Source organism: Grammomys surdaster, unplaced genomic scaffold (assembly GCF_004785775.1).
Source record: "Grammomys surdaster isolate TR1022 unplaced genomic scaffold, NIH_TR_1.0 65, whole genome shotgun sequence".
Lineage (NCBI taxonomy): Eukaryota > Metazoa > Chordata > Mammalia > Rodentia > Muridae > Grammomys > Grammomys surdaster.
In genome coordinates this window covers 5,760,844-5,769,349 of record NW_021604567.1, presented here as the reverse complement: position 1 = coordinate 5,769,349, position 8,506 = coordinate 5,760,844, and the positions used below count along the sequence as shown (strand labels likewise).

Genomic DNA, 8,506 nt, shown 5'->3' with positions numbered 1-8,506 from the left:
GTTCTGCAGCTACCCAGAGGCAGAATCAGCCTGTCTGCTCTCAAATCCCCAGGGTGAGCTCCCCTTGATGGCTAGGAGAGGGGTTGGGCCAGTTCTGCACAGATCTCACACAGCAACATGTTCCCGGGAGACAGTCCAAATCAGGGATGTCCGCCTGTCCTTTCACGGTAATGAACCCCTGCTTCTGCAGGGACACAGAACCAGATGTGGCCCTCAATGCCACCACAGACAAGGGCCCCAACATAGTCCCAGGTGGCATCCCCACCAGGTACTAACATCAGGCTTTTTCTCACTATTCTCAAGTCTCCAGGCATGTTTTCATTGTGCTCCTATCCTTCTGTTTCTCTTTCTGTTGTATTTCTCCACCACTTACTTGCTCCTCTTGGTGGCCCCTGGGGTCTCTGAATGTCTGGGCTTATCTCAGCAGTGGTCCAGGGAGTTCTCTGCTCTGCTAATGCATTATGGAGATGGGCAGATGTCATCTTGGGTATGGCCATCCCTGCACAGTGCTGGACTAGTATTCATCTCATGAGAGCTCGCAATCTAGACTAGTTTGGTGGCTGTCTCAGGCTCATTCCTGCTCAGGACCTATGAGCCCAGGCAAGCCTCTGGCTTGCTTCTTGCTCTAGATGCCAAATCTGGGCCTACTGGGCACCAGACTTGTGGTCATCTCCAATTCACTTTCCTCCTCTGAGAATGTTGTGCTACTAAAACATTTAGAGGATCACAGGTCAGAAAACTCAAGCTTAGCATAGCCTCTCCCCTCTCTCCCACCTACTGACATGCATGTGACACAGCAGTCAATCTACAATACTTCTAGGGCATTTAAAGTGTATTTGCTTCAGAGCCATCTTTTGCTAAAATTAAACTGCTGTCAACATTCAGCAGAGCATCATGGGTGATCAGCTTGTTGCATAATAGGTTCATTAAAAAAATACTTTTAGAGATAATACAGGTTTTTTTACATGTAAAATTTCTTCCTGTGTACAAAAGAGCTGAATTTCAATATTTCAATATGCTGATACTTATTTTCAAGTGTAAAAGTCTGTCCCTATTTTCTGATACACTTACATGCTTTCTTGTCAGGCATTTTTGATGACCAAAAACTGATAATAAGCTTTTATAATACCCCACTGTGAGCTTCCTAGTCCAAAGAAAAGTAACACAAATGTACTTTCTTCCTGGTTGGCTCAAATAAAAGCAATTTGGTATTTGAAGCTCCCCACCCAAGACTACCACTGGCTACTCCACAGAAGGAAGGGAGCCTACAGGGCTGTGCTCACTGAAAAGGTGAAGTTCTAAGTGGGATGTGCTGTTTCTTTAAAAGTCAGGTGAGGAATTACTCTCAGATTGTTTTCCTGGCCTAATGTGAAAGGACAGGAGAAAGTGGCCACCGATGGCGATATCTGATATTTTACCAGAAAATAGAGGTTTGCTTGTGAAACTAGTGCAATAAGGTCAATTTCGTCTCAAGTATGAAAAATGGTGTCTTAAAATCATAATGGACTTAAAGGCATTATGATACATTAGCAGTACTAAGAAGAAATTTGGTAAAGGTCTATATGAAAGAAGTTAGTTTTAAATATGGTAAACATGACAGACTTTTGGGCTAATGATGACGGCTGGGAACACTGAGAATCAGATGATTTGGGGGTAAAGAAAATTTCAAGAAGAGACACAGAAATTGTGAAGGATGGAATTGAGCCTATCATGGTGGATTGTCAAAGCAGGGGAAGGACCTAAGATGTGAGCCTTTGAGTAGATACATCACATACTGTTTACCACCCTTGGCCTCTTATAGCACAAATATTTAAAAAATTATGATAGACTATGTTTAAGTCACATATAGCAGAACTTGAATTTCTAGTAAACGACTTTCATTTTACTACAGGGCATCAATTTTTATACTAAGCACCTTTCAGTCTTAGATAATTCTTTAATACTCTTTAATACTTTTTAATACTCTTGCTCTACCTAGTAACTCTATTGTTAACTTTACATAATTTTATTCACTATTGATATTTATTTTACTTTTTAATGTTTACGTTCTATGATTTTTCAAATGAAACACAATGTGCTATGTAGGTATAAGGGATGTTCTTGAGCAACGTCATGAGATAGGAAAGCATTCTTAAAAATTTGAGCAACATACATGCTGTACGTATTCTAATGAATTCTTCTTTCATTATTCTAAATATCATGTACAAACCAAAAATTCTTTAGGAAAAACTATTTGTGGCATGCTGACTTCACAATAGTCAAGTTTTGCTCTTTCTAAGAAGTCATAAAAAATAAAAACAAATGGAGGAAACTATTCTTTAAACTTTTTAGTTGATAGCTTTGAAAGCACCACTGAGTCACATTCGGTCGGTGAATGCTCACAGAGTAGAATGTTTTTGTGTGAGTTTGTCTGATAAGTAATTTTTGCATGATGGGAAATACAACTTCAATCACACAAAGGTAATTTGTTTTGTATAAAATAACATTCCCTGCTTCTCCATTATAAAATACAGTAAAATGTAATATAACAAATATTGATTTTGCAAAAGTTGAAATAAACAGAAACGGGAACAGATGCCAGTGTGATGCTGATGTAGATCAGTGAATCTGGAAGGGAGGTGTCAGTGAAACAGGCATTGAGATCTAGGAAGCATCAGTCTCCGGTGCTGTGATTGCTCACTGCTCTCAGCCACTCAGCACTGACAGCGCTATACTGTCCTCTCTGAGGTTTCTTCTACGAACTAAGGTGAGTATCAAGTGGCATTTTGTCATGTTTTATTTAAGATGCTCCAAAGACAAAATCATTTCTTCAAAGTAGATTGTTGCTTTGTGTTTTTGTTGTGTTTTCATGTGTGTTTTGTTTTTGTTACAAAGCACCAACTTTGCTTGAAGAATTTCTGTGAGTGATACCTAGAACTGAGGGCAGCCTCTTGATTCTAAGAGTTACCCATGCACAAGTTTTCTGCACACCTCTGACTGTAATTGCTAAGCCATAGAATATGTCCTTAAGGTGGTGAGAGCAAGGAGCTCTGTGAATGAGTAGCATCCAAACAAACAAACACCCACATCTGTTTACACCTGTGAAGGTATAGTTATGAATGTCATACTCAGGACAAAGACAGACAGACAGACAGACAGACAGACAGACAGACAGAGAGACAGACAGACACACACACACACACACACACACACGCCTATTCACATAAGCCCATTAGTCTGCTCTAAATGTAGACATATCTTACAGACCAACAAAATTTCAACTCAAAAATAATTTGCTTTTCGTTAGAGATTTATTAGATTTAAGCCTCCCAAAGCAAGGGACTTTCGTCAATAATTGTAATTCTAGAACTTGAAATAGTGCTTGACATATAAGTTAGGATAGCATAATAATATATATAACCTCCCTTCCTCCTTCTGTTTCTCCCTCTGTCCTTTTTTCCCTTTCCTATACCTCTCTTTTTCTATTTTTCATGCTAAGAAACCCTTGATTATACACTACAACAGTGTCAGCTACTTGAATACTGAGATCTACAAACACCTAACTCATAATTGGCTTATATTAGTTAAAAATTGAACAGATTAATAAAGAACTATCTCAAAGGGAGCAGTTATTAAAATTTAGTAAATATTTTAATTTGTAAAGTTAACATTTCTTACTGTTATATTATTTATGTCCTCATCTTTCCCTGTTTTGTTGACATGTACAAATTTTTCAATATGATGCTTTCAATTGTTGTCTTTTTATACATGGATACAATGTAGTCTGATCATATACACACTCATCTCTTTCTTGTCTACTGCCATGCTTCCAGAGGTCTTTCTTCCTATTTCTCCTAAGTATCATCTCCAAAATTCATTATTAACTAATTAAAAATTAGTCTTTGCTTACTAAGTAAAACAACTGGTAACAGAATTTCTATGCCTAGTTTACTAAAGAAAGCCCTGATGTTTGCCAGATTTATCCATTTCTCAGAAAATGTTATAGCTGAGGTTTTGGCTGAATAATAAATTTGTGTAGCTATGTATACATGGCCTCTTTACCACTTCATCTACAGTAGCTGCCATAATGAGCATTGGTGTTCAGACACTTCTGCCATATGCTAATCTTGACTTCTAATTTCCAGCTGGTTTGATTCAGTGACATTCCCAACAGCAGTATTAGTGTTTCCTTGGTGATACTCATAACTGAATGGGATGCCACTACACTCTAGTAGAATTTTGATTTATATTGTACTTATGATTGAATATTGTTGGACATGTTTCATGTATTTATTGATCATATTAATCCATTTCAGAAGTTCTTCTTCAAGGCACTTTTTAATTATTGATTATATTACCGTTTTATCTTTTCACATTTTTTGAGTTATTTATTTTGGGCACGAATCCCTTTTCGTGTGAGTAAATGGCAAAGAATACCACCTATTCTGTCTGCTTTGCTGTGCAGAAGTTTTTTTTAAATTTAATAACATGACACCTTATTTTGTTTTTAAGATACAGAATTAATCTAACATGAATTGTATATCAGCTCTCCCATACATGTTCACAGTATACAAATACATGCTGCCTTAAAGCAAAAACAACAACAAAATTCTAATACAAAATAGCATCAACAATAACCAAAAAATAGCCAATATTTTTCTTCTGTCAAAGTGATTTAAAATTGTATTCAGTCCTCTTTCCCTAATTTCTTCACATAAGCTATAATTGCACTGTCTCTGCAAAGGGATTCTTGCTAAACATGGCAATATGACAGTTGTGTTTATACAAGTTACCATAATGTATTCCAATCGAAGTTGTACACATATATAAAACAACAACTTTTAGTGAAATAAGCTCTCACTGTGGGAGTAGATTTTTAACATTCTCTTCCTTGTGCTCTTAAGCTTTTACCTTGCACACTGCCTATTCAATAGAAACTTCACAGCTATAAACAAATCACAATCCATTTTACATGTTCAAGGATTTCAATTAGTAATTCACTTTGGTAAGCACTGGCATGACAGTTTCAGTTTGCATTTCTCCAGATGTAGAAATCAACATTATTGGAAATAAAATATTTCAGAAGATAATTTCAATTGATTTTAAGACTTTGAATAAGACTGCATATGATTCTGGTTGATAAATGCTTCAATACAATAAATAAACGTTACCTATTAAAATTAAGGACAGAGTAGTATTTAAAGGAAATAACATTCTGGGTCTGACTTAAAACAAGATAACAGTATTTTGATAAACTTGTCAGTCTTTTGTGCCCACAGCAGAATATAGAATTCTGCTAGCAAACTAGGAATTCTACAGATCAAGAATTTCAGTGTCGATGTTTCTAAATTACTCCAGGAAACAATCATAAAGTTTCAACTATTTTGGCATTTCCTTTATGTAGTCTCTTCTTACAAGTTGCCTGGTAACATCTGTTCATATTACACATCCAGAAAACCCCACCACAAATCAAATTTCTATTTAAAGTCTCTAATTCATAGGAAAATAGATGTTTAGGTATAGTTTATTTGAAGTGAATAGTGAACTTTTAGGTTTAAAGTTTTCATTTAACAATATGTCTGTATTTTCAACAAATACATTAGCTAGAAAAGAATGACTTGGAAGATAATATGAGTCAGTGAATATACCCACAGAGTAACCATAGTCTCTTCTCAAATTTTACTTCTCCACATAATCAAAATGGTCAATAGTCATAAAATATAGTTCATAACAATAAGAAACAGAGCCTGGGGAGATGTCTGCATGTTTAAGAAAGTTTGTTATCCAATCATTAAGACTTTAGCATAAATTCTATCACCCAAGTAATTGGTAAGGTGTGACTGACAGTTCCCAAATCCTTGTCATTGTGGACTGTGAGAACCCACTGGCCAGCCAGCCTAACTCAAAAGAAAAGCCCAAAGGCAAGAAAAAGGATATCACAAAACAATAAGAAGACACTTAGTGCCTTCTGGTTTCTGTATGTCTGTGTGGACACACTCATGAACAAGTCCTGCGTTCACACAGCTACATCCCCTACACACATAACACATCTGAGAAAAATATGCATTCATACAGGAAAGAAGAATTCCCTTTATTTCCATCTGGTGTAAGCTAGTAAGTTTTATTCAAAATGCTGTTTGGTAATGAACACAATGATTTATTTTAATGGTTAATTAATCCACACTAGTGTATTTGTAATAATTTTATGTTAATCTATGATCGTATTGTTAGGATTTTTTTCTTCCAAATAATTAGGCTTATTTGCTGGAGGAATCTTAAACATTACTTTAGGTTAATTAATGTAAATTATAATAAGCAAACATAGAGCCCCTTGCGAATAGCCAACCATATTTTCAAATTAAAACCTTAATTAAAATGTTATGGTCTGGTAATTACAGAGTCATGGAGTCTCCTAGAGTGTTCCCAAATTATTTTGAAGGTATGATATTTATTGATGTACTTCAAGTCTTCCCATGTGTCTTCTTCATTGAAGTATTGAGAGCACTTCTCCTCAGTCTCGAGTTACCATATAGAGTCTATATTCACCGATAGCATCCTTATTCCTTTAGAACGTGAGATTTCAAGCAATAGACTAATCTTCACTTAAATATATAAATTATTTTTTGAATAAGGCCCTTGAAAGCTGTCAAGTTAGTATCAAGAGAGATTGTGCTTATGTGTCAGCAGTTAATGTTTACTACAAAGTTGGCTTACTCTTCCTCCAACCCCTGTCCTTGTCTCGGTAAATTATAATAAAATGGCTACTTACTCTGAATAAATACAACGTTGGGGTAAGTGAAATTAAACTTGATTGCTTTGGTGTCAGAAGATGCCTCATATTTACCTGTAGCTATATAATTACTCAGCTACACCTGTTGAAGCACATTAAATTCTGTGTTAATAAAAATGTATACATGCAGGATATTCTAACACCTCTCTGGATGTTTTAATTTTGCCTAATGAGCTTAGGAATTTAAAGAATGCTACTCTGCTGAGCTTTGATGCAGAAAATACTGCTGATAAAATTACCAATGGCCTGAGGTCAGTATTTCCATTTTGGTCACACTTCAAGAATGGTATGTATAGCCTGATAATGCTAGCCTTTTTTGTCCTGGGAATACTTTTATTCCTCCCCATCCTGTTAAAGCTTGTCTTTAACAACATCAACATGTTGGTAGCCAAACTACATCACTTGGAATTGAAAATGGACCCCCAGACAGAGTTATTAATTTAACAGGCTGGCAAGACAAGGACTGGAAAGATTCTGCACAGAACCTTACAGACAGAAGTGCATTGCATTTGATAATGAATATTCAAGGATGGGTAAGGAAGGCATTCTTGGAAGAATGACCTAAGACAGGCTCACTCTTGTTTATGAAATAAAAAGAGGGCTGAAGCAGAGAGCTTTTGAGGCTGCTTGGCAAGAATCTGACATGGGCCAAAGACAAGGAAATGGGCTTCTTGGCAGGAATTTGACATTGGCCAAGGTCAAAGAAGTGGGCTTCAGGCATGAATCTGAAATTAAGCTAGAACAAAGAAGTAATTTCAGGCAGGAATCTAAATCTTAGGCTAGAACACAGACGTAGGCTTCAGCCATGAAAATGACTTTGGGCTGGGATAGGGAAGTACGCTCAGATATTTTGGTCATCCTGATAAGCTCTTAGAAATAGTGATCACAGGAGTGATCTTAGAACTTTATTGCCTTGCTTGTTCTTTGACTATTTATGTTTATTGTCTTGCTTGTTCCTTGACTATTTGCATCTATTATACTGCTAGTTCCTCAACCTAAAACTGACCTTAATACTTGCATGTAATTAAAATGCTATAAAAGCATAAAGGAGGAGGGGGAACGGGACAAGGGGTTCCTAGGGGTGGGGAAGCAATTGACCTCTGAAATGTAAATAAATATAATATCCAATAAAAAATAATTTGAAACATGAAAAATAATATTATAAGGACATTAAATTCCAATAACTTCACAGTTTACCTTGGTCTAGAGAAGATAACTCTTATCTTGAAATTTGTAGATATACAAATGATTGAATAATTTTATTTACTGTCTATAGAGAAAATATGATTTAATCTCTATGATGTATATATGTTATAATTACATAAATATATCTTATACTATATGCACATGTATATATAGTATATGCATATATATTTTATTCTATAATAGCTTATCATTACATTTATCAATAGTTTATCAATGTGTTTCAACCAATAACAGATTCAAAATATACAAAGATTAGGTTTTGTTTGTACTTGTGTGTGATGAAAAAAATAATACGTGTCATATTCACGAGTCAGACTTTTACAGACCTCAGCTCTGAGACTCACAGTTGAGTATTGAGGTTCTATATAATGGCAACCACAATAATTTCCTTATTAAAATATGAAAATATCCCCAGGCCACAGGCAAGGAGATACTTTGTTGATGCTATTGTTCTTATGTCTGCCAGCAGCAGGACAGAGAGCAGTCCTTTTTTACATCCTACCTTGATGTCTTGCTTGATGGCCAAAGCTG

General features: G+C 35.8%; 1 non-coding gene across 1 annotated transcript; it reads right to left on the bottom strand.

Annotated features, from left to right (window-relative positions):
* Positions 1-695: 695 nt before the first annotated feature.
* On the bottom strand, positions 696-826 carry LOC114625363. Its single transcript, XR_003712066.1, has one exon. It is a non-coding gene; the product is annotated as a small nucleolar RNA SNORA17 (small nucleolar RNA).
* Positions 827-8,506: the final 7,680 nt, after the last annotated feature.